Genomic DNA, 25,773 nt, shown 5'->3' with positions numbered 1-25,773 from the left:
CATTTGCATGATTTTCTACAAATACTGGAAGAAAAAAAAAACTTTAAAGTTTCATCGCATATTTTCATACATACATATTAAACAAATACTGGTTTTACAGTTAAACTGCTTTTAAAGTAGTGGCAGACGCATTTATGCATAGGGACGTAAATATGAATTCACACACCGATGGCACAACATCGGGGACAGTTTTGGGGTTCAGTATCTTGCCCAATGATACTTGGGTGGCATGTTGACTGCCGAGCCAAGGAATGGAACCACCGACCTCCTGATTGGCAGACGACCGCTCTACTCTACAATATGCTTAGAAAAATGTATACAAGTGATGTAAAGTTTATATGAATAGTAGTAAAAGGCTAAAACATGAGGAAAGAAAACAGGTCATTTAGTTGAGTGCAAGACATGAACTCTGTACTTTAGCTTGTTTAGGGGTTTTTTTGTTTTGTTTTGTTTTTCCTGAGGGTTTAACCTTGTTAAGAATCTCCTTTTGAAGTTCGGCTTTCATTTGATAACCAACTCATGCCTCCATTGCATCTAGGTTACAGTCATCACTGACGGACAAACAAAATGCAGACGACTTTGTGCAAGCGGGAAATAACTCTTAAGCTTATTTTTACCAAGATACGAGTCTTACCAATCGAATGTTTTAACAGCGAAGATCTCGTCTGCTCCTGCGGGCACCTTTGCTCTCCACATAGACTAACGTTACGACATAGGGCTCTGCTTTTATCAAACGCGTTATCACACTGAAGTTGCTCAAATCAATTTTAGAGTGTAGTTTACAGTTCCTGAAGCTGTAGAACGTACCGTGGTTTGTTTAGCAGGATAACGGCAAGTGTTTGAATGGTTGTCCTCGGTCTACCGTCCTTGATGAGGCTCGACGTTTCTGTAGCCTCGGGAGAAGAAACGCAGGGCGTTTTATATCAAACACAGCAAACCGCTTCTGAACCTGGATAACCCGGATGTATCACATGACAGGCAATCAACCATTCCCAGTCCAGCGCGTCTCCTCTGCTGCGCGAGGTATTGTGGGAGACGGAGTGTATGCTTTTCACTCGTTTTATTCAATCCAAATTGAATGTACAACAAACACTGCAACCAAATAAATAAATAAAACAGGCAAAGTTAATGACAGTTAATCATTCACATCACTGGAATAGGAGTTCATACGACGGAGGATTAGGGCCACATTAAGGGAAAAAAAAAAAAAATTATTTACGAGATTAAAGTCATTATTAACGAGAAAAAAGTCATTATTAACGAGAAAAAAGTCATTATTAACGAGATTAAACTCATTATTAACGAGAAAAAAGTCATTATTTACGAGATTAAACTCATTATTAACGAGAAAAAAGTCATTATTAACGAGAAAAAAGTAATTATTAACGAGATTAAACTCATTACTAACGAGAAAAAAGTCATTATTTACGAGAAAAAAGTCATTATTAACGAGAAAAAAGTCATTATTAACGAGATTAAACTCATTATTAACGAGAAAAAAGTCATTATTAACGAGATTAAACTCATTATTAACGAGAACAAAAGTCATTATTAACGAGAATAAAGTAATTATTTATGAGAATAAAGTCATAATATTCAAACCTGCTACTTTTGGAGACACTTGGCAAAATGAGGGCTACAGAGGATTTGTTGAGTTCTATTTTAGGATAGATTTCACAAACAAGGTGTCATATTTTACATTCCGACTCATAAATTTACGGGAGAAGTCGATGGGAGAAAACGCAAGACGAGTAAGGATGGTTGATGTACTACACAGGGCTCTCAAGTCTCACGCATTGAGCGTGACAGTCGGTCTTTTGTCACGCACTCCCACCACACATTGTATTTCTCATGCTGAGAAAAAATACTGGTAAATTTCTCTGGTGCACCCTTGCTATGGAACCGGGGGGAATCAAGCACGTCTGCTTTTGAGCCTGTCACTTACATGTCAATCAAAAAAGTAAAGGGGCGGGCTAAGATAACGCAACAACGAATAAAAAAGAGCATTATTATCACGTGATTCTGCTACAGCGGAAACTGATCAATACTTGCCCATTGATCAGAGCATGGAAAGGAGTAAGTCGTATCTTGTTTTAATAAATTCACACCTTGTTTGACACAATAATAGTAACAATAATAATGACAACTTGACTGCTGTCAAGAATGTCAGAGAATGTTGCCAAGATAATTAGCTGTCGGGGGGTGTCACTCTTGCCTGCATTCAATATTATGACTTTATTCTCATAAATAATTACTTTTTTCTCGTTAATAATGAGTTTAATCTCATAAATAATGACTTTTTTCTCGTTAATAATGAGTTTAATCTCGTTAATAATGACTTTTTTCTCGTTAATAATGAGTTTAATCTTGTTAATAATGACTTTTTTCTCGTTAATAATGACTTTTTTCTCGTAAATAATTAATTTTTTTTCCCCTTAATGTGGCCCTAATCCTCCGTCGTAAGTTCAAGAGTTAGTAAACAAGAATAAAACACATTAAAGTAATTAGGCAGCTCTCATGCTGGAAGCCTGTTAGCCCCCCATTTGCCACAATTTCTCAACTTGTTAGCCTCCAGCAGCCTAATGCTAGCCTTGTGTCAGTTGCAGTATCTGAGTCAGCTAGCTCCCGGCCTGCTAGCCTCTAGCAAGTTCCTGTTCTTGAGCTCAATGGTCTCTTTCTGTTGGTCCTTTATAGCCAGACAGCCTCCAAACAGCTAGCCTCCAGCCAGTTAGCCAATTGGCTAACATAAAACCAGCCAGTTCCCTGCATTATCCTGCCCTGGAGCTAAGGTGGCTTTCCAGAAGGAAGTGTGGCTTCCATTGACATTGTGCCTCTTGGGTGCCCAGCTCCTCGTCCTCACTGATGGTTCCCAGTCAGCAGTCCAGCTGTTATCTGCTCTTGGTTTCCAGGTGGCCATCCGGCCAAGAGTTAATAGAGTTTGAGTTGATATTTCTTTCCAAAGTGACCCTCAGCTTCTCGTTGATGTCCACAGTACTATTAATACAGATGGAGAACTTATCCAAGGCAGATTTCACATCCTCAAGTGGAAAGCCAGTGTCCACTGGGTTCATTTCAGGTGTCTGGTCATACTGTTATGTTTGGCAGTTCAAGACCTAAGTGCAGGACACTTAGATTAGATTAGATTAGATTGAACTTTATTGATCCCTTTGGGAGGACCCCTCAGAGAAATTGGAGTGCAAATGCAGATGACCTGAAAACTGAGAAAGGGAAAATATGGACTAAATAAACAAGGGGGAAGCATTATGAGGGACAGGTAAAATTCATTTTCAATCGTAAAGACAGGAAAGAGACAATAGCAGGAAGTAAAAGAAAACATAATAATACAGGAAATATTCATTCATTCATCTTCTTTACCCACGCATCCCATTTCGGGGTTGCGGGGGGCTGGAGCCTATCCCAGCTAGCAATGGGCGAGAGGCGGGGTACACCCTGAACCGGTCGCCAGCCGATCGCAGGGCAACATACACAGACACACAGACAGACAGCTCACACACTCACACCTACGGACAATTTCGAGATCAATTAACCTAACGAGCATGTTTTTGGTCTGTGGGAGGAAGCCGGAGTGCCCGGAGAGAACCCACGCATGCACGGGAAGAACATGCAAACTTCACACAGAAAGGCCCTGCCCGACCCAGGGTTCGAACCAGCAACCTTCTTGCTGTGAGGCACGCGCACTACCTGCTGCGCCACCGTGCCACAATACAGGAAATATCTTAAATAAAACCTAAACCATAAACAAAACTTTTATTCTAAGGGACTTCTTTATGTCACGTGGACTGGATTTTCTCTGTGTAACGGAGACGTGGCTGAGTGCTGGTGAGTCCACCCCCCTTACTGAACTCTTACCACCGGATTGCTGCTATTTTAATCGTTGTCGGGTTGAAAAGGAGGAGGAATAGCAGTCGTTTTTAAAAGTGGCTTTAAATGCCGGCAGATCTGCCTGCTATCCTCCTTCAGAAGCTTTGAACTTTGTTTATTTGAACTGGGCCTCTCTCACGCTGTCTTGTGCGCTGTCATCGATCGACCACCCAAGTACAATAAGGACTTTATAAGTGACTTTTCTGAATTTCTGGCCGAATGTCTGCCTAAATACGACCGTGTCCTTATTATTGGTGATTTTAATATTCACATCTGTTGCCCAGACGAGCTGATCTCCAGGAACTTTTAATTTCGCGTAGTCTGTGTCTGGTCCTACCCATGAACTTGGGCACACACTTGACTTAGTGCTCTCGCACGGTCTGCGTGTTTCAAATTTGGACAATTGTGACGCTGTTTTTTCTGACCACATGCCAGTCTTATTTGACATCTCCACTCAATGTCCGGTTAAATTGTGTGCTCCTCCTCAATGCTGTCGCATGCTTAACTCCTCCTCTCCAGCTCTGTTCTCCTCTTCTTTTATAGGTTTTTCCGAGGGTGATTCTAAAGCCTCTTTGTGTTTGAATACTAAGGAGCTGGCATCGAGCTTTGACTGTTTACAAACACTGGACATGATCGCTCCTTTGAAGAGCACCAAACCTGCACCCGAGCCCTGGTTGAATGATGTCACTCGCACTGCCAGGTGAGAGTGCAGGAGAGCGGAGCACAGGTGGAAAAAGGACAGGTTACATGTTTCTTATGGTATTCTTAAGGAAATTCTGCTATGCTACCAGAAGACCGTAAAAGCCGAGAAGAATAAATACTTGATAAATGATTGCTTCAAACTGTAACAACGCTAGTGCTCTGTTTAAAACCATAAATACTGTCCTTGAGGTTCCTAAGTCTATTGGTTTTGATGCCTCCACTGAAATTTGTGAGCAATTTCTCCACTTTTTCACCAATAAAATTGTGTCAACTAGAGCCTGTATCTCTCAGCTTTCGTATGACCCCTCGATTCCTTTGCCTTGTGCATCTGTATTTGCTCAGTTTGAGCAAGTATCCCTCTCCATTTTAAAGGACACAGTTAGTCATATGAAGCCCTGTGGTTCCCCTGCAGATGCCATTCCCCCTCGCCTGTTTAAAGAGGTATTGGACACTATTGGACCAAGTGTCCTTGAGATTATAAATAGTAGTCTCTCCTCTGGTACAGTACCAGGGGATTTTAAAGATGCAGTAGTACGACCCCTACTAAAAAGAAACGGCCTTGATCCTACTGTTTGTTCAAACTTCAGGCCTATCTCAAATCTTCCATTTATTTACAAAATCTTAGAGAAGGTTGTCCACGACCAGTTATTACGATTCTTACAAGATAATGGTATTACTGAGCTGTTCCAGTCCAGGTTCAAAGCTCTCCATAGCACAAAATCAGTACTCTTGAAGGTGTCAAATGATGTACTTTTGTCAACAGACTCTGGGAAATTTATCATCCTGGTGCTTTTAGATTTGTCTGCTGCATTTGACACTGTTGACCACAGGATGTTAATTTCTCGCCTCGAGCACTGTGTGGGCATTAAGGGTATCGCCCTTGACTGGTTTCAGTCTTACCTATCTGACAGAAGTGTCTGTGTAAAAATTGACAACTTTGTGTCTTCAAAAGCTCATCTTCCACATGGGGTCCCTCAGGGCTCAATCCTTGGCCCTCTTTTATTTGCACTTTGTTTACTCCCTCATGGTTCTGTTTTTAGGAAACACAGCATTTCATTTCATTTTTATGCTGATTGTTTTTTTTTTTAAATGTGCTATATAAATAAAGTTGATTGATTGATTGATAAACCATGACAGTTTTAGTATTTATCATAATTCGTGGCAACATGCCAAGTTCAGTGGGCTCATTGTTATGTTTCAACTAAATTTACAGGACCCAAAGCACCAGGCTAGGACAAATGAAGCAGGAGGCACGAAAACAGTTTAAGTACTTTAATGGAAAAAAGGTAACAATGGAGTTCAAGCAAAGCCATGTCCTTATACTGAGCTGAAGGGTAGACAGATCCAGTCCCTTGGTGAGAGTAGGTAGACAGGTCCAAGCCCTTGGTGAGTACAGACTGAATGATACAAGCTCTTCAGACAAAAGACTGGAGGTGACATGTTTCAACTAGGAGACATGGAATACTGGGTTAATCTTTAAGGATGGAGGGAGCTTTATTTTTATGGTCATGGGGTTGATGATAGAGTCAGTGATGAAAAGGCCCAAAAACCAGGGTGATAACTTTCTAGCATCAGCCTTAAGTGGTATATTTTTAAGAAGAGAGCCTAACTGTCTGAACTGGTTTATATTTGGGAGCCTCTCTACGGTAGAGGTCAGCGATCCTCTTATCGTCCTCCTCCGATTGCAGCAGGGCTGCACAAGCCCATCTTTTGACAGTGACAAAGATGGAGCTGGACAGACGGGATGGCTGAAGTGGGATTATTTAACAGACAGACACCTTAGGGCTGCTTCCAGGTACCCCGAGGATGGATGCTCTTAGTGTTCGGGAAAACTCTCGCCAGACCTGAGAAGTGAACTGTGGCCCTATGTTGGAGATGATGTCTGCGGGGATGCTGTGCAGGTGGAAAACATGCTGGACCAGCATATCAGCAGTCTACCTAGTGGAGGAATGCTTGGGCAGAGCAATAAAATGGGCAGCTTTGGAGAACCAATCAACAATAGTGAGGATTACAATATTACCTTGAGATGGGAGTAGACCAGTGATGTAGTCTAGTGCAATGTACGACCAGGGACAGCCAAGGACAGGCAATGGTCTGACAAGACTAGCGGGTACCTGATGGTAAGCCATCAGTAAATTCTTGGGTAGGATCCGTCTCTCCCTTGAGGATAGATGAAGATGCATTATGACAGGGTTATGCCTGTACTACGGGGTTGCAGGTCACTGTATAATAAATTGCCACAGAAAACATCTTTCTGTTAATTAATATCATATTTTGGACTAAATATTTTTACTGCAGGGGATCATCTGGATCTGCCAATATTACCAGACCATTTTTGTCAGTGTCACCGATTTGTGGATTACTGAGAGACATAATGAGTGAGTTGCTTCTATAATGTGTCAATTTTAATAGAGATTGTTTATTTGCTGTTGCCATTTATTGTTCCTCTTGTTGTGACTGTATCTTGAAGTGGTTTGCATCAATCAATTCACAAGAATCTGTTACATTTTATAGTATTTAGGACCCAAAATATCACACTCAGACAGAGAAGACAGGAGACTGATGAAAGGTTAACAGTTTAATGGATAGTCGAACAATGTGCAATAGATGAATCCAGACGAGGCACAGAATCCAGAGTAACAGTCCAGAAGGTGACACGTCCAGTTTTGCTGGTGATAGCAGACTGGCAGGGCACAGACGAGGACAGGTGAGGATTTGGCACATGAGCACAGACAGACAAAAAGGAAAATCAGGAAGGCAGATAGCAGACAAGGCAAAACTGACAAAAAGGTACTGAGCAATTTTCTTGGTCTTGGTTGTTACCGCGCAGGTAGGCTGACGCTTTGACAATCACTGTTTGAAAACTTGATGCTTATACACTGTGTAGGCAGGTGAGTCTCGATTGCTTGATTGAGCGCAGCTATGCTCAGGAGGAGAGGAGGTTGGGCTGAACCTTTTGGTCACACCTTGCAGTGAGACAGACTCAGACTTGACAAACAAGGGAGAGACAGACAGGACACAAAGGAGAGGCAAAACACGGGACACACACACACACACACACACACACACACACACACACACACACACACACACACACAGTATAAAATGGAACAGTATCAACAAACTCAGATTCAACACATACACATGCTATCTGAGCCACTGGGGATGCTCCAGTATCACCAGTCTACAGCACTGGGCCATGGTCTTCAATACAATCCAACATTAAACAAACCAATTAGCTGTGTTTTGTATTTAAAGTTATATCCATTCTCCTCTGCAGCACACCTTTGATTAGAATGTCCTTTTCAATGGTAATGGCATCCAATGCTGGGAGTTGTCTCTATCCTGTTATATTCCTGGAATATGTTTTTATTAAAAGTGGAAGAACTCCTTTTGGCAGGTGCCTGGGAAACTGGGACTGTCACAGTTAGTGGAGTTGATGGATTGTGTCATGTAGTTTCTTCTGTTGGAGGAACATGAGCAGGTCTGTAGGTCTCTTTTCTTGGAAATCTGCCATAGAATACATGACAGTGAGTTCTGTCTTCAGATGGGCCATATTAAACAGGACCCTGTGGCTCTGTCAGTTTGGAGAAGAGAGCACTGGGAAATGTGACTAGGAAATTGGGGAACTGTTGTGGATAAAGGAGGGAAAGGAAACCCAGCATCTCATGGACTTTAAACCTTCTTGTGATCTGGGTCCAAATATTGTCAAGGTTGTCACTGTGCAGTTTTCAGTACCGTAAACAAATGTCACTGTGCCACAAGCCTCTCTGTCCTCCTGGCTCCCCTGTATATCATGCACATGTCCTGTCATAAATCACATTAAAACTGTCTCATTTTTGATATGCTCTGGTTAGGCAGAACTGCATATCTAATGCATTGGACTGAAGAATCCCAAACAGTGTGTCTGCATAAGCAAAAATATCACAAAATCAGAATCAGAATCAGAAAAAGCTTTATTGCCAAGTACGCTTTTACACATACGAGGAATTTTTTCTGGTGAAATTGGTGCATGACACATCTACTAAAATAAGAGCATAAAATATAACAATTTAAATATATATACACAAGTCTGTTTTTGCTGTTGCTGTTTACCGGAAACACAGTTCTGTTTTTCAGAAAGAAGTCCAAGTTGAGCGTTAATGTAACGCATAGAGTTATATTTATATCAGTCAGTGTGACAGAATGAGTCCGAGGTGGAATGTGAAGAGTGTCAGGGGGGGTTCCGGGCCTTGTTGGTAAGGCTGACAGCAGACGGGAAAAAACTGTTCTTGTGGCGTGAGGTTTTGGTCCTGATGGACCGCAGCCTCCTGCCAGAGGGGAGTGACTCAAAGAGTTTGTGTCCGGGGTGGGAGGGATCAGCCACAATCTTTTCTGCACGCCTCAGGGTCCTGGAGGCGTACAGGTCCTGAAGAGATGGGAGATTGCAGCCAATCACCTTCTCTGCAGACCGAATGACACGCTGCAGTCTGCCCTTGTCCTTGGCGGTGGCAGCAGCGTACCAGACAGTGATGGAGGAGGTGAGGATGGACTCGATGATGGCTGTGTAGAAGTGCACCATCATTGTCTTTGGCAGGCTGAATTTCTTCAGCTGCCGTAGGAAGTACATCCTCTGCTGTGCTTTCCTGATGAGGGAGCTGATGTTCGGCTCCCACTTGAGGTCCTGGGAGATGATAGTTCCCAGGAAGCGGAAAGACTCCACAGTGTCAATAGTGGTGGCTGAGTTCTTCCTGTAGTCCACAACCATCTCCACTGTCTTTAGAGCATTGAGCTCCAGGTTGTTCTGATTGCACCAGGTCACCAGATGGTCAACCTCCCACCTGTAGGCGGACTCGTCGCCATCAGAGATGAGTCCGATGAGGGTGGTGTCATCCGCAAACTTCAGGAGCTTGACAGACTGGTGACTGGAGGTGCAGCTGTTCGTGTACAGGGAGAAGAGCAGAGGAGAAAGAACACAGCCCTGGGGGGATCCGGTGCTGATGGTCTTAGCGTCGGAGAAGTGTTTCCCCAGCTTCACGGACTGTTTCCTGTCAGACAGGAAGTCTGTAATCTACCTGCAGGTGGAGTCAGGCATGCTCAGCTGGGAGAGCTTCTCCTGAAGCAGAGTTGGGGCGATGGTGTTGAAGGCAGAGCTGAAATCCACAAACAGGATCCTAGCGTAGGTTCCTGCGGAGTCCAGGTGCTGGAGGATGAAGTGGAGGGCCAAGTTGACTGCATCATCTACAGACCTGTTGGCTCTGTAGGCAAACTGCAGGGGGTCCAGGAGAGGGTCAGTGATGTCTCTGATGTGTGAGAGCACAAGGTGCTCAAAGGACTTCATGACCACAGAGGTCAGGGCGACGGGTCTGAAGTCATTAAGTCCTGTGGTCCTTGGCTTCTTGGGGACAGGGATGATGGTTGAAAAAGGAGAAAAAAAAGGAGAATGTGTGACACACAGTAATGTGTGGTCACATTATGTAATTAATTAATGTATATTTTGTTTGGTTCTCATGTGTATATTTTTTGGGGGAAGAGCCTTATTCAGTTAATTTAATGGACATCTAAGTTTGGAGCTGTATCTCAACTTTGCCACTAGGAGGCACTGCCTCCCCAGGGAGACAGGCTTGGTGACGCCGGTATCCAGCTCTTGTCTTCAGTCTGGCAGAAGCAAGAGAAGGAAACACATCACCTGTTGCCTGCTTCATTATTTCTCTGTCCTTTACAGGACAACCTTATTATCTGTCTACTGGCCTCTCGTCCAGGGCCTGTTACAAATGCAGCCAATCCAGAGAGGTGTAAACAAAAGATCTTGCATTCTCTCATCTTTGCTGTGAGCATAGCACTGGGTGAATAGAGCCCGAGGGATCCGTTCTTTCACATTTGAACTCCATTTAGACCGGATGCCCTAATAGCTGTACCATTGTAACACCAGGCCACAACTTTATCCATTCAAGCTTCATGAACCTATCTTTGACACTACTGTCAGTCATGCAGTGCAGCACAAGAGACAGCTGACTTGCATTGCTGACGTCCATAGATTCATCCACAATAACTGCAATGAATGGTGCTCTGTCTATCTCCTTTTTGATTGCTTTCCCAAGCACATCACCAATCAAATCGTTTTGAATTTTGCCTGATTTGCTTGTGAACACCCTCTTGGTGAATAGGTGGTGATACAAGTCCTTGTGGCAGGGTGGTAGGTAGGTTTTTCTTAAAAGAGAGTGTGCAGACAACACCACCTGGGGTTTTTCGCCCCAGTAAAGGGTTTTAATATGAGGAGTCAAACAACACCTAAGGTCGCACAGGTTCATGACACAATGAGTGGCTAGAGACGTGATTCCACAAATTAACAAATTTCATTTTAATCAATTAAAATGGCAGTTAACCATTCATTTTTCCTCAAAGAGGTGCACATAGTCTAGGTAATTGTCTATTGCTGGAACAAACCAAAAGAAATAAACCTAAACCAAATACAGCAAAAAGGAACTAGGACTGGGGCTTACCAGGGCAGCCAGCGGGGAAGGGACTCTACTCTAAACACCATGTGAGAAAATAAGGACACCCAAAGTACACTTCACTGCAAAGGGATACCACCACCAAGGGATTAGGCTGCCATGCACCGGGGGCCCACAGCTCCTGTTCAACACAAACGCAAAATCAATTAGAAGTCCAGCAATAGACAATATGTTGATAAAACAAACAAAAGGGAAAACCAAATTTACATAACCAAAAAGGAATGTAAAATAAACACACAAAAAAATTCCAATACAGTAGACAATGTGCACAATAAAAAAAACAACTGTGGCCAAAAGAGTAAAGCCACGCTTACTGCAGGCGCAGTGGCCAACAGGACTGGAACGGTGTAATAAGACAGTGTAGAGACACAAACACGAGTAAAACAAACAGCAGCTCTGCGGGGTGGCGGCTGGCTTTAGCAGGGCTGCACACCGAGGCTCTGAGCCGGCTAGTGAGTTGAAGTGGGGGGGAGGAATTGGAGCCGCAACGAGGGCAGTTCTAACATCACACAGACTGCTAGGAGCAAACTCGGTCATTGCTTGCAAGAAAACCCATGGTAAAGGAAGCAGCGGCAGTAAAAGAACACAGGCCTACCTCACAGACAAAGTGACCATGATGAGCCGGTCCCACATGGTGGGCGAGCAACACCACTCGCCGCCAGTCAAACAATGCAGCGTGCTGCGGACACACAACACGGAAGAATAAGCTGTGTATGCTGCCGGTTGGACAAGCAAAGAGGGAAACGTGCTTACCGTTAAACAATGCCAGACTCCCACTGTCAAAGCAGGTGGCAAAAACAGACCAAATATCCCACGCTGCCACCTCACCTCGATCGAGCCACCCCACTGCACTGGCTTTGATTAGTCAGATGCGTGACAGGTGTGTGCCAGTGCATATATGTACACCGCTCTCACAGTGCCGCCTACTAATTAAGGTGCCAGCTGTGTGAGAGAGAGAGCAGAAAGGATGGAGCAGAGCACCACCTTCATCCTGCTACATTCTCATATTTGGTCAAAAATTTAAGAAGCTCCAGATAATTACCTTTATTAGATTTGATCCTTGCTCTCATCATGGTCCAGAAATGCCTGGCCCTGCTTTCTCAAGAAGATAATATAGTCAATGAACTTCTTTAATATCTCTGTTTTATCTCACTTTTTCATTGTGAATCTGTTTCCCTTCTTCGCTGCTTGTTCACATATAAATCCCCTAGTGTCCCTAAACGTTTTGAGTTTGACTGTTGGATGCACATATCCGCTGCTATCCTGGTGTCTTGATGCTGACTTTGTAAAACACATCAGGTTTTGGAAGCCAGTGTAGTTCCACATCCTCTTCTCTGATAAGAAAAGCAAACATGCCCAGGAGTAAAGCTTTGTGCTTTGCTCGGAACCAGTGAGCCACTGTTACCTATCGAAGGAGCTTGTCTGGAAATGGTACACATACCCTTTCCTGAGTTGAGTCAGTGCTGCCAACTGCAAGGGATGGTCTGCACCTCTCTGCAATCTGCTACTTCTGCCCAAATGTTTGTCTTGAAAATAGCATTAGTAGCAACTCTGCTACCATATCTCCTTCTTGAGCCACCCCATCTCCTAGTTGAGCCACTGGCCAAACTTAATTAATGCTAACAAATAAAAACATGTTCAAATAAGTAAACAAGTAAGTGCAAACCAACCTGGCTAGCCTATGTACAGAACTGGCTGGAGACAATGAAAGCTCTATGACGTTCCGCAATACACCCATCAACTGCAAATTAAAGTCTGATTAGTTAATTCATCTATCGATCCAGATTTAATGCTTCATTCATTTAGATAGCAGAGGCCATCACTTGAGATTCTGAAGGCCCTAGTTTACAAAACTGGAGGAAAAGCTGATTCAGTGTGTATTTATGGTCAAACTGGAGAGTCTCCTGAACTGAAAAGTGTCTGCAGTTGAAATCTAAATGTGACATATCGTAAGATTGGTTGAACTGAAAGTATTTTATCACATTAATTTAAAGTAATTTCCCCCCCTTTTTATTTTCTTGTCTGCCTTTGTAATTGCTGATTTGTGTCAGCTGTCCCAGCTCCACAGCCATCTAACCTGCTTGCTAGCCTTCTGCCAGCTCAAGCCCCTGGGTTGGTCAGCCACTAGCCTGCTAGCCCCCTGCTAGCTCCAGCCCCTGAGTCAGCCAGCCACCGGCCTGCTCGCCCCTTGCCAGCTCTAGTTCCTGAGCTCCAGTTCCTGAGCCGGCCAGCCGCCTGCCTGTCAGCCTCCTGCCAGCTTCAGCTCCTGAGTTGGGTAGTCACCGGCTTGCTAGTCGGTGGCCCAGCTGACATTTGCTCCTGGTAAAAAAATGCAGTGTCCTTCTGGTGCTCTTCAGTTTGAGGATCCTAATAGTTTAGGGCAGGCCTGGCCAACTTGCATGCGGCTCTTTGCCCGGTTTCATGCGGCTCTTACGTTCATGTTGAATTTTGTGTTTGTGTTTTTTTTTTTAAATACGTATGTGTATGCATGTTCGCTTAGCTTGAGTTCAATGCAGTATTTTGATGAACACAAGATGTTTTTAACAGAGGAGAGTTTTTTTTTTTTTTGTTGAACGTAATGACAAGCCGTTCCGCCTATATGTCAGGCGCCATTAGCGCATTTCAAGGCTTCAAATATTCAGTGCCACTTTGGTTCATTCCATGTTTACATCGACCGGGAATTTCCAAAGGGGACTGAACTTCACAAGCACAAGCTGGTCACTTTGAAAAGTCAGGCAGAAAAGCAGAGACAGCTGTTCCAAAAATTACAATGCACTCAGAGACCATAACACTTGCATCGTATCAACTGGCTTGGAACATTGCACGGGCTACAAAGCCATACAATGAAGGGGAGTTCATCAAAAAATGCCTCGGTGACATTGTTGAAATCAGACATCCATCCGTCCCACCACACTGTTGAACACAAACTATCAGACATTAACATGGCTATTGAATCACAGTTGCACTCTGACCTTCAAGTATGTGAGTATTTTAGTGTTGCATTGGATGAGTGTTGTGACATACAAGGCAAGCCTCAGCTGGCATTATTTGCGTGGCCTGTATCAACCGATTGTGTCATCAAAGATGAACTCCTTGATACCGTGCCATTAAAAAACAGAACCAGTGGCATAGATGTGAAAGAAACAATGATGGTGTAGTATAATTTTTCTGGCAGATATGTGATGAAAATGAAGAAATGTCATGTGAAAGTCTTATACACTGGTTATATGCTGAGCAGTGTTTGAAACTAAGGGAGCATATTCAGCATAGTCATGTATTCTTCTATAATTCATAATCATGTGTTTTACTATAACTATTAATGAACTTATTGTCCATGTAACTTCACCCTGGTCTTAATGTAATCCTGGACTGCATTTAAAGAAAATACAATGCTTTATTATGCTTTTACTATTCTTTTTAAAAACCGGCATAAACAATGGTGAAGAAATAATTGTGTAATTTGAAACAGAGAGTAAGAAAATAAAAAAGGCATGACCCAAGGATGACCTCATGCTGGCAAAGCAGCAGACAAGGAAAACAGGGGAAAACCAGGGAAGAACAGCTGCCAAGAGATTACCTAATGGTGTAAAGTATCAGAGACTTTGGAAAATACCTAGGGGAGGTTCTAGAGGCGTAGACAACCAGTTTCGAACTGTATAAAAGACAGCACACAGACAACCCATCTGGTGCTCCTTGTGTGTGCTTGAACCTGTTCTCCTTTACTGCCTAGCATTAAAGTTCTCGCTATCCAGAATCCTGGATCCTGCTGATTTTTATTGAACACCATCAAGAAGATTTTTCTGAACAATTGAACACAGCTGAAACTTTGATTTTTGGTCCATGTGGCTTGGAGTCTTTGCTCCAATACACCACAATGGCTGCATTTGTGAAGGCAAATCTGCCCATACCGAAACTAACTGCAATAGCCACGGATAGAGCGCCAGCCATGATCGGATCTGTGAACGGGCTTGTGGAACTGTGCAAACCAAACTTTTCCAGAGTTTTGGAATTACCACTGCATCATCCACAGGGAGCAACTCATGTCTAAATCATTGAATTTAGACAACATAATGAAGCCTGTGATGGAAATCGTCAAACCCACAGGCAATTCAGGAATCTTATTGCCGAGCTGGACCAAGGGCTTCCGGTAGACCTGCCACTGCACTGCACTGTGAGGTGGCTGTCAAAAGGCAAGGTACTTTCCCGCTTCTTTGAAGATAAGAACAAGGCTATCCCGAGCTCTCGGACCTCAAGTGGATTATGGATCTGGCCTTTTCATTTGACATGCTGTGTCACTTGGACAGACTGAACCTGACACTGAGGGGTAAGTTAAAAAAACTGTCGGACCTGGTGCAAAGTGTGTTTGCGTTTGCCAACAAATTGAAGCTGTTCAAGATGCATATTCAAAAGGGAGATTTAATGCATTTTCCCACTCTGCTAAAAGCCAGCGGGCAAGTCACCAGTGCTGCCCTGAATAAGCAAACAGCCAGATATGCAACAATGGCTGAAAACCTGCACGAAAGCTTTGTGACCCGGTTCCAGGATCTACAACTGAAAAGGCCACAGATTACTTTCCTCGTCAATCCATTTAATGCAGAGACAGACTGTTTGAAAGCCCCGCTAGTCACAGATGGTGCTGTGACTGAATTGGAGATGATCGATCTTTGTGAAGAGGACCAACTGAAACCTGCTTTAAGGGAAGGGACCATTGAGCTCTGGAAAAGTGTGCTAATAGAAAAATACCCCAATGTCAAACGGGCTGCGCTTAAGATACTGTCAACGTTTGGGTCAACATACATCTGCGAGTCTGTGTTTTCTACCCTGAAATAAGTGAAATCAAAGCATCGATCTGTTCTGACAGACACACGTGTGAAAGAATTGCTTCGAGTGGCAACAACCAACTATAAACCAGATTTGAAAAGGATTGTTCAAGGCAAGGAATGCCAGAAGTCCCACCAAGCAACATGCATGATAAGAGAATAACACTATTGTAAATTATTATATCTTTGTTTGTAGACTTGGTTGAACTGAGAGTTTGTGTTTGTGAGACAGTGCACACAATGTTCATTGTTGAAAATGACTTGTGACCTGTGGTCTTAGTACTGTATGAGTCAATTTTTGTCATTATCATGTTGATGTGTGACATTCACAGTAAATCTGGCTGAGCAGAGGTCTGTGTGTGTGTGTGAGAGAGTGAGAGGGAAGGATGGGACAGTTCATGTGTGCCCATGTGTATGATGTGGCTTTTTGCAGTAACACAGTAAAAATGTGGCTCTTAGTCTCTGACTGGTTGGCCACCCCTGGTTTAGGGTCTTACACAATAGAAAATCATGTTGTCTCTGCAAAATCCAATCTTTATTGTCAGCGTTTCTGTAAGTTCAGTCTTAATGTGTTGTATTGTGTTTGACGATAAGGGCTAAGTATTCATGGTTATACAGCTTTTGCCTTGCCTCTCTGATGAACTGGTCTCTGTTCCACATTACCACTGCTCCTCTTTTATCAGTTCTTGTAATAATGGTGTCTTTATTAGTTGACAGCCATTTTAATGCCCCTGTTTCCTTTTTTTGACAAATTATAATCCCTTTGTGAGGATCCAAGCAGACAGGCATGAGGAGCCCAGGTGGATTTGAACAAAAAGAGATTTATTTAGACAAAAAATGTAATCGATACATAAAAGTTCTGGGCCCCTAAAAGAGGTCAACTAAACAGAACTTAACTCAGGCTATTTTAACTTTTATTTTTTTAAGTAGACTGAACTGAATTGACCAAACCAAGACAAGCAAAACAAACTTAACAAAGACAAAATCTACCCAACCAACTGCACACAAAGGGGAACATATATAATGGCTGATCAGACCATTTGGACAAAAAAAAGGGGATTACAAAACAAACAATTACTAACTGGACAACAAATAACCCAAAACAAGACAACTAGTTGGTGGGAAGGAATATTTCAATAATAAAGACTAAGCCCCCCTCAATGCTGCAGTCACTTGGTATAGGCCCAATTGGCCACTTCCTGTATTTAGCAGCAGCCTTTTCTCAGCCCTATCTTTTGCACAGGCCTGGCACGATGTCCTTCAGCAGCTGAACCCTCCACACTGGTATCTCAAAAAAAAAAAAAAAGAACTATTAGAACTTAAGAAAACTGGTAGTTTGACTAAACAAAAGATAACTAAATGGGCGCGCTACAAATAGAACCTAATGCATTGTCAACTTAAAAAAAATGTGTATATGTTGTATGAAAACAAAAGCTATGTGTCATCCTTTATGTGTTTGCTGTCTGTATGCGCAATGTGAAGGTTGTGGGATCAACTAAATGAATAATTAAATGTAAAGAAAAATAAGATGAGTGTAGGAAGGTCTTGCCACTCTTGCCAGCTGTGTGGCAGCAATTGCAGCCATCACACACCCCCGCTCTTCAAAGTCATCACTGGGACAGCGAGAGAGATAGACTGCAATGGCGTTATCCTTGCCTGGGATGTGATGAACTCTGAACCGGTAGGCCTGCACTGAAAAAAGTGAGACTTTGGATCAACTTAAAAAAATTACTGTAATTTGTTACACCTAAATTTATTAGTTTTTCACAAATTAAATTTATGATTTGGTAGAACACGTAAATTTTGATTTAATGTAAATATTTTTTTTATTTTAAGACAAAGCAAAAAATTTGCTTTCAAGCAAAGTAAAAACATTATTCATTAAAAGAACATAAACTATTTTTTTTACTCTTTTACAACTTATTTTTTTAATTTGGGAAAACCTAATATTTACCATTACATCCAATTATAATTTTTACTTTGGATTAAACTAATTGAATTGCTGTAATTCTGTTACATGCAATTTTTTTAATTTGGGAAAACCTAATATTTACCATTACATCCAATTATAAATTTTACTTTGGATTAAACTAATTTAATTGCTGTAATTCTGTTACACACAATTTTTTTTTAATTTTTCTCAAGTTAAATTTCTGATTCAGCCCAAAGTATTTTTTTAATCATACCATAATCAATACATTTTCTTTCGTCACAAGCCAAAGTATTACTTACTTAGATATACAATGATATTTTTTGCCTTTTTAAAAACTGATATATCACCATAAACAAAATTTAATTCCCTATAATATAGGAGTAGAATTTACTGAACTGATTAACTTAAGAGATAACTGAAAAAAAAAAAAAAAAGAAAACAGGAAAATTCTCTTCAAAAGACCATTTATTTTGATGACTTTGAAATAGGCATCACCTCAAACTTGCAATCAGCAGCGTTTTACACATTAAAAAAAACACATAAAAGTATGCGTTTTACACATAAAAACAAAACTTGTGTGTGTAAAATATATTAAAATTTGGTCTTTTCAACATGTTACTTTTTAAACCATATAAAACCATCAATTTACATGCACATCTTAACATGTGTAACTGGTTGTACTTAAACATTAATTAAAATAATTTCCACAGTTGTTCATTTACAGACTTACCAACTGCAATCTTTTCAGGAGCAAACCTGTAACAGAAATGAAAGATTTCACATTTAGTTTTTTATTGGGACAGTTAGTATTGCATTGCAGACTACAATTTATTAGACCTTAGGCATTCTGGTATTGTACTATACTGGATTATACAGACAGATGAGAGAATGGAATTATATTCTGTGGATCCTTTGATACTGGGTCACACTGAATGAATAAAATATTGTCTGCAATTTATTTACTCTGCACACTATTTTATTATTTATATATTTATTTATGGGGGGGCTAACTGCTCATCAGCCAATCATGTAACAAATAGTCCCACATGTGCTCCCTGCCTAGCATTCAAACAGCCAATCATATCCCTGAATGCTCCCTGACAAGCAAACAGCCAATCATCTCACAGCTGTGAAATTCGGTTGTAGCACCAAGCCATGTGTGTTTATTTACCAATGATGGCAATCAATTAAGAAGCTCCGAACACAACAGTAAACTTACAATGAACTCCCTCACAAAATCACACTCTTTCTCCGCTCCCCCCCACCCCCCAGCCCCTCCTGCTGGAGCTACCTGCGTTCACACACCTACAGGATGTGTTAATTGACAGTGGCAAATCACAATTACTTGACATTCCTCTAACCCACCGCCGGAGTTTCACCGTCTTTGCCCCACTCTGCTGCAGAGACAGCAGTGTGTGTGTGCAGCCCACATGGGGGAAAGAAAAAACGTGGCCAGGCAGACCCACTCCCGTTTCTAGTTTACCATATTCAAGTATTGTCACAACTCACCCTTCACCGCGGAGTTTCACGGTCTTCGCCTCTCACTCTGCTGCAGGTACAGCACTAAGCGTGTGTCTGCGTGATGTTGACCTGACTGCAGCCCGCCTGAAAAAAAAAAACAAAAACCGCGGCTCCAATTTCTATTGGACTTTATTCAAGCCTTATCACAATCATTTACGCATATTCTTTCATAACGCGACTTCACAATAATATAAACAACAACATTAACTTCGCACTTGTTAAACACAGGCAACTAGAACAAACGTTTAGTTGTTGCTAATGTTTCTGCAACTGACCTCGTTAAGCTAGCATTTGCGTAGTGCACAAAATTCACAGCCAGTCTTTAAGATAATGTCAGTTGTTCACTCTGCCACTGACCATAAATGTACACAGAAAGCGTGTGTTGCACTAAAATAGCACAGTTTTGAATTCTTACCTTTTTTTTAACAAGTTTCCACACAGGACAGATAGTTCACTCTTGCCGTCTGCACTTGATGCGAGGAAACAATAATGGCGGACTTCGACGGTCGAAAAGAGAAGCCTGATGTGACGTCACATGGTCACGTGACAGGAAAACGTTTGGTTTGAAGTGAAAATACCATTTGAGCAGAAGTGGTTTTTTTTAATTTTATCCACAGGTAGTGACATTTGCTTTGAAGCAAACGGAAAATATCAGTTTTAAACATGAAGCCATAATTTTTCATTAGACCAATTTAAAAATACACTTTAAAGGAATGACACAGTAGTTTCACTTTTTTCAGTGTGCATGGCAAGGTACCACTGGGTGATTCATCCGTTACTGTCCTTCATCCTCTCCAACCACTGAAGTGCTTTATGGTCTGTCTCCAAAGTAAACTCCCTCCCCAGCAGGTAATACTTGAAGGAATCCAGTGCCCACTTGATCACCAGAGCTTCCTTCTCCACTGTTGAATAGCGGACCTCCCTGGGGAGTAGCTTGCAACTGATGTAGGCCACAGGATGTCGGTCATCTGGTGGTCCCTGCAGAAGCATAGCTCCAATACCCCTCTCAGATGCATCTGTTTGCAAGACAAAATTTTCAGCAAAATCAGGAATATGGAGAACTGGGCTCTTACTCAGGGATTGCTGGATGTCCCGGAACTTTCCCTCTGCCTGCGTTGTCCACTGGATCTTGTTGGGGCACCATGAGCCAGTCATGTCTGTTAGCAGAGCAGCCCTGGCTGAGAAGTTTGGTATGAACCCATGGTAGAAGCCAGCCATGCCAAGTAATGATCTAGGTTGTTTTCTGGTTTGTGGAAGAGGACATGATTCAATTGCATGGACTTTATGTACTTTAGCTGTATGGCAGCAATTGCAGCCATCGCACTCTTCTTCTCTTAGATATAATGAGTTGATCTACTTCATGTGGAACGTATTCAGAGTGTGAGTGAATATGTTTGGCATGAAAGGGGACTTGGGCCCTGGGTGTATCCTGCAGACCATAGGAGTGAGAGGCTGCTTGGCATGGTGGAGATGTCTTGCTGCCAGATTGTTCAAGAAAATCCAAACATGCTTGAAAGAAAATCCAAACATAACAGTCAGCCCTACAACATCCAGAGCCTTGAGATACAGCACTCAGGGTGGCTCCACCACCACAGAGTTGTTTAACTACCTTGGCGACTTCAGCCCCAGAGATTGGACGACCCTTCCCCAAGCCCCCCGGCTCTGCTTCCTCTGAAAAATACGTGTTGGTGGGATTGAGAAGGTCCTCGAAATGTTCCTTCCACCGCCTGACTATGTCCCCAGATGATGTCAGCGGTTCCCCACCCCCACTGTAAACAGTGTGAGTGACTTGCTGATGGCTCTCCTCACCCCTGGTGCCCACCACCGGGTTCAGGAGTACCTTCTCGGCTAGCCCCAGAAACTTTGCAGCTGCAGCTTGCAACAGCCGCCTTAACAATGGCAGAGCAGAACAAGGCCCATTCGGACTCAATGTCCCCTACCGCCGCTGGAATGCGGTCAAAGTTCTGCTGGAGGTGGGAGTTGAAGGCCAACTTGACATGTTCTTCCACCAGGCATTCCCAGCAGACCCTCACTACTCATTTGGGCCTACCAGGTCTAAGAAGAAGAAGAAGAAGAATCGGGGGGAGACATTCCCCTTTATTTGTCACACACATGCGAGCACAGCACACAAGGTGAAATTTGACTTCCGCATTTAACCCATCCTGGTCGTCCCTCCTCCGCGGCAGACCAGGAGCGGTGGGGAGCCAGACCGGTGCCCGGGGACCCATCTTCGGCGTCACCATTGGTCAGGTGGTGATCTTCTTGCATGTTTTTAGTGGGGGTATATTTTTACGGAGGATACCCCAGGTGAACACGGGGAGAACATGCAAACTCCACACAGAAAGGCCCTCCTCGAGCAGCAGGCACCGAAGGCATGGTGGAGGACACACCCGGTGCCCGCAGCGAGATTCGAAATTCGACCTTCTTGCTGTGAGGCGACAGTGTTGCCACCGTGCCACCGTGCCTAAGCAGCGTCTTCCCCTGCTTTCTAATCCAACTCACCACCAGGTAGTGATCAGCAGACAGCTCTCTTCACCCGAGTGTCCAAAACATACGGCCTCAGGTCAGAGATACAACTACAAAATCGATGATCGACAGTCAAACTAGAATCAACTGTTTTTCCCAGTAGTTTGTTTATTTGGATACTAAACCTTCATTAATTGAATTTTTGGCCTCTTGAGGGAAATAAAAAACATCTGCCAGTTATTACAGTTGCTCTTGCTAATATGTTAGCAAACATTTGCCACAGTATGTGTGGACAGCCATTCATGCTCTTGTGGCTAAATGTCTTGTGTTTAGAGTGGAGGTTGTTACTGTATAGCTGCATATGAATTAGTGATCTACCGATAATCGGCTGGGCGAATCATCGGTGCCGATATTCAGCATTTTGACACATATCAGCATCGGCCTCTTTTTTAATCCAACGGCCGATAAGAGATCAATTTAAAACTGGGTTATTTTGGCTCTGATGCAGCTGCGCCTCTCTGTCGGCAGTCACTACTCCAGCATTGTCCCACCCACAGCACCATCTGATTGGTTACACACAGAGCCACGGCATGGGTAACAGCCTATCAGCAGTAAAAGCTGTGCATGCACAGCACTCACACACTCGGTGGAGAGGAGAAAAAGTTTTGCGAAGTGAAGAAGAGCAGATATATGTTTCAAAGGTAAGTTAAGGCAGCAGACTCTCTTAAAATTGTAATAAACATCCCAGTTGTAGGAATTAGATGACTTACTTTTCCCGGGAATCAGTCTATGAATTGTAAAAGTCTTTGTGGCCCTTTCTCACTAAGGTGAGAAAGAGGACAAAAGAACATTCAAGAAAAAAGAAACAAGCAGATTTACCTTCCAAGAAGTCTCTGTCTACAGCAGCATCTTTTGACTACTGGTTGCGAAGTCAAGGGGACAATGGAGGCGTTCCCCTAGATGCCTATGATGGTGTTTCCCAACCCCCAGCCACGACCAATGGGTGGGGAGACACATGCACATGGGAATCCAGTGATGTCTGTGTACAGGCCATGGCCATGGCATGAACTGAAGGAGATTGCTGAGAAGCTACCTGATCTGCAAAAGACTATGCCCAAGATGTTGCCCACAACATCTTGGACAATGAAAGTGGTCTTACCAGAAAGGCAGAGGGAGAAGAAGACTGGGCCCAGCATTTCAAAGACAGCAAGATGACAAGTTCAGATGCTACAGGTGTGAATGCTACGGGCACATCTCACAGAATTGTGAAACCCCCGAGGCTTTCCAGCAAGACAACTCCTGGCCAAATTCACCACCTAAAGGACTATCTGTTCATTCTCCAGGACTCTCAGTGACACAGCCATGGAGACAGCGGAGGCAGGTCAGAGCATTGAGCAGCATACACACACATTCACACACCCCGACACTCATGACGACATTGATGAATTAGTTGTCATGTACCACCAATGTGTACAATTAACATTAGAAGCTAAGACACCACTTTAGTTGATTCTCAATGAACAGGGTATTAATGTGACAGGCATTGCTCCTGTCATTCAGTCATGTCATAAATCAAGGTGCTGTTGTGGAATGCTCTGATTCACCACGAAACACTCCCATCTTGCCTGTAAAGAAACCAAATGGGGGTTGGAGACCAGTCCAACACCTCAAGGTAGTAAATGAAGCTGTTCAACTTGCAGCCCAATTGTACCGATTGTTGTAACACTAATGTCACAGGTTCTGGCAAACTCCTGTTGATTTAGGGTTATTGATTTGGCAAATGCATATTTTAGTATTCCTGTTCACCCTGACTCACAATTCTGGTTTGCTTTCACTTTCCATGGTAAATGTTACACTTGGACACAGATGCCACAAGGTTTTGCCTCCAGCCCCACTTTACTGTGGCTGTAGCTGAAAACCTGTCCCATTGGCAGCCAGTGTGTGGCAGTGCACTTATTCAGTATGTTGATGATCTTTTGGTGTGTTCTTCTACACGAGAATTGACAAGCTGACACAGTGGCATTGCTTTGTTTTCTGGCAGAAAACGGTCACAAAGTTTCAAAGGACAAGCTGCAACTTGTTGCACAATCAGTGCGTTATCTTGGCCATATTATCACTCCAGAGGGTCGCAAATTAGGTCCAGACCGCATCCGGGCCATCTTGGATGAACCACAAACAAAAAAGCAGATGATGTCTTTTTTGGGCTTTACAGGCTATTGCCATCCATGGATTTGTGATTTTGCGGAGATCTCCCAACCCCTGTATGACATCACACATGGGGGAAAACATTTGACCATGACTGACTTTTTGACAATGACTAGCTTTTTTACTTGGACTCCTGAGACAGAGGTAGTTTTCACTGAGTTATAGCAAGCTTTATATAGTTCACCTTGTTACTATTCCTTACAATCTCTTTGGTTTTATGTCAGCAGTCCTTACACAGTCCCATGGTGACAAACAGCGTCTGATAGGTTATTACTCAAAACGACTTTCCACAACAGAAAGGGCTATGATAGCGTGCCTAAAGCTTGGTTTAGGCTTCGGCGTCGCGGCGACGCCGTACCTACGGCGTACACCCTACGCCACTGAGCATTCCTAGTTCTGCGTCGAGGGAACGCGTTGCTCCGCAATTCACCGCCAAGCCGCTAGGGGGGTGCGGCTGTGTCTTTGTATGGTTTCGGGGGGCTCTTGCTGCCGCGAAGAGGAGTTGTAGTGGTGGTCGTACTTGCGTACCTCCTCGATAATTCTTTCTTCAGCTTGGTCCAGTTTTTCTTGTAGCTCTCACCGCAGAAACTTTGAAAATGGCGGTGTTGTTGTGCTGCGACCATAGGGCTGCGCCCGAAGCGAAAATTACGTTCTGAACGGACCAATCACAGTCCTCGACGTTCACGTCACTACGCGTCGACGCGACGCGTAGTCAGGATTTTTTGGAGGTGCGTGTCAGGCTACGGCGTAGGGTCCGCGTAGGGGTCTGCGTCGACGGCGTAGGTACGGCGTTGACGCGACGCAGAAGCCTAAAGCAGGCTTAAGGACTGTAGCAGCGGCTACTGAAGCAGTTATGGCCACAGCTGACATTGTTGCTATGTGTCCTCTAATTGTGGATGTTCCACATGATGTTCACTGCCTCATTCTTCAGGAAAAAACCGCTCACCTAACACCAGCAAGACTATTGCACTGGCAAAATGTTTTACTAACAATGTTGCATGTGACCTTAAAGCACTGTACTGTCCTTAACCCAACAATTCTGCTTCCTACAACTGACGATGGAGAACCTGACTCTTGTTTCGAGGTTGCTGACATTGTGTCAAAACCACGTGATGCGCTTGACACACCCTTGTCTAACCCTGACTATAGCTGTGTCCCAATTCAGGGGCTGCATCCTTCGGAGGATGGATTTGAAGGCCGCTTACGTCATAACGCTGCGTGAAGGCTGTCCCAATTCGTCCAAATTCGAAGGATCCTCCAAATGCAGCCGACAAATGCGTTCTCCTTTTGCCTGTATTTGGAGGATGCGTCGCTACTATCCTTCACGGCCTCCCATATCCCAAGAGGCTTTGCGCACCGATTGTTTTTTTAATAATGGCGACCTGTTGATATGAGGAGCTCAGTTGACAGTTAGCCTTATTAAAACTCTTCACTTACAAATGTTACAAGCTCGCATGTCAACTAATATCTTATTTTGGGTGAATACTCGATTGTGATTGGCTGCAGGGTCTCCGTTATAAAGAGTTGTAGGACAACTATAAAAAAGTACCGGTCAAATAGCCTGATTGTTCTAAATTATTGCGCTGGCTCAAACGCTAGTTGGTACCCGTGGCAACAGAAACTCAGAACATATGTTATTTCACAGTTTATTTAACACAACAGCAAGACAGTAGAAAACATGAGTGATTTTATAGTTTCCTTTAACCACATTTAATGATCAGAATGAATGGTGGATAATATTTCTTGCGAT

The 25,773-nt window shown here is 43.2% G+C and overlaps 1 protein-coding gene across 2 annotated transcripts in view; it reads right to left on the bottom strand.

Annotated features, from left to right (window-relative positions):
• The window catches only part of LOC143329821 (epidermal retinol dehydrogenase 2-like), a 118,781-nt gene extending 117,826 nt beyond the window's left edge, over positions 1-955 (bottom strand). For both annotated transcript variants that reach the window (XR_013077897.1, XM_076745919.1), the window contains exon 1: positions 808-955. The gene's annotated coding sequence lies outside the window, so the exon portion shown is untranslated. The remainder of the gene's footprint in view (positions 1-807) is intronic.
• Positions 956-25,773: the final 24,818 nt, after the last annotated feature.

This window comes from Chaetodon auriga, chromosome 12 (genome assembly GCF_051107435.1).
Source record: "Chaetodon auriga isolate fChaAug3 chromosome 12, fChaAug3.hap1, whole genome shotgun sequence".
Classification (NCBI taxonomy): domain Eukaryota; kingdom Metazoa; phylum Chordata; class Actinopteri; order Chaetodontiformes; family Chaetodontidae; genus Chaetodon; species Chaetodon auriga.
The sequence above is the reverse complement of the archived record's forward strand: the minus strand, read 5'-3'. Positions and strand labels throughout refer to the sequence as shown.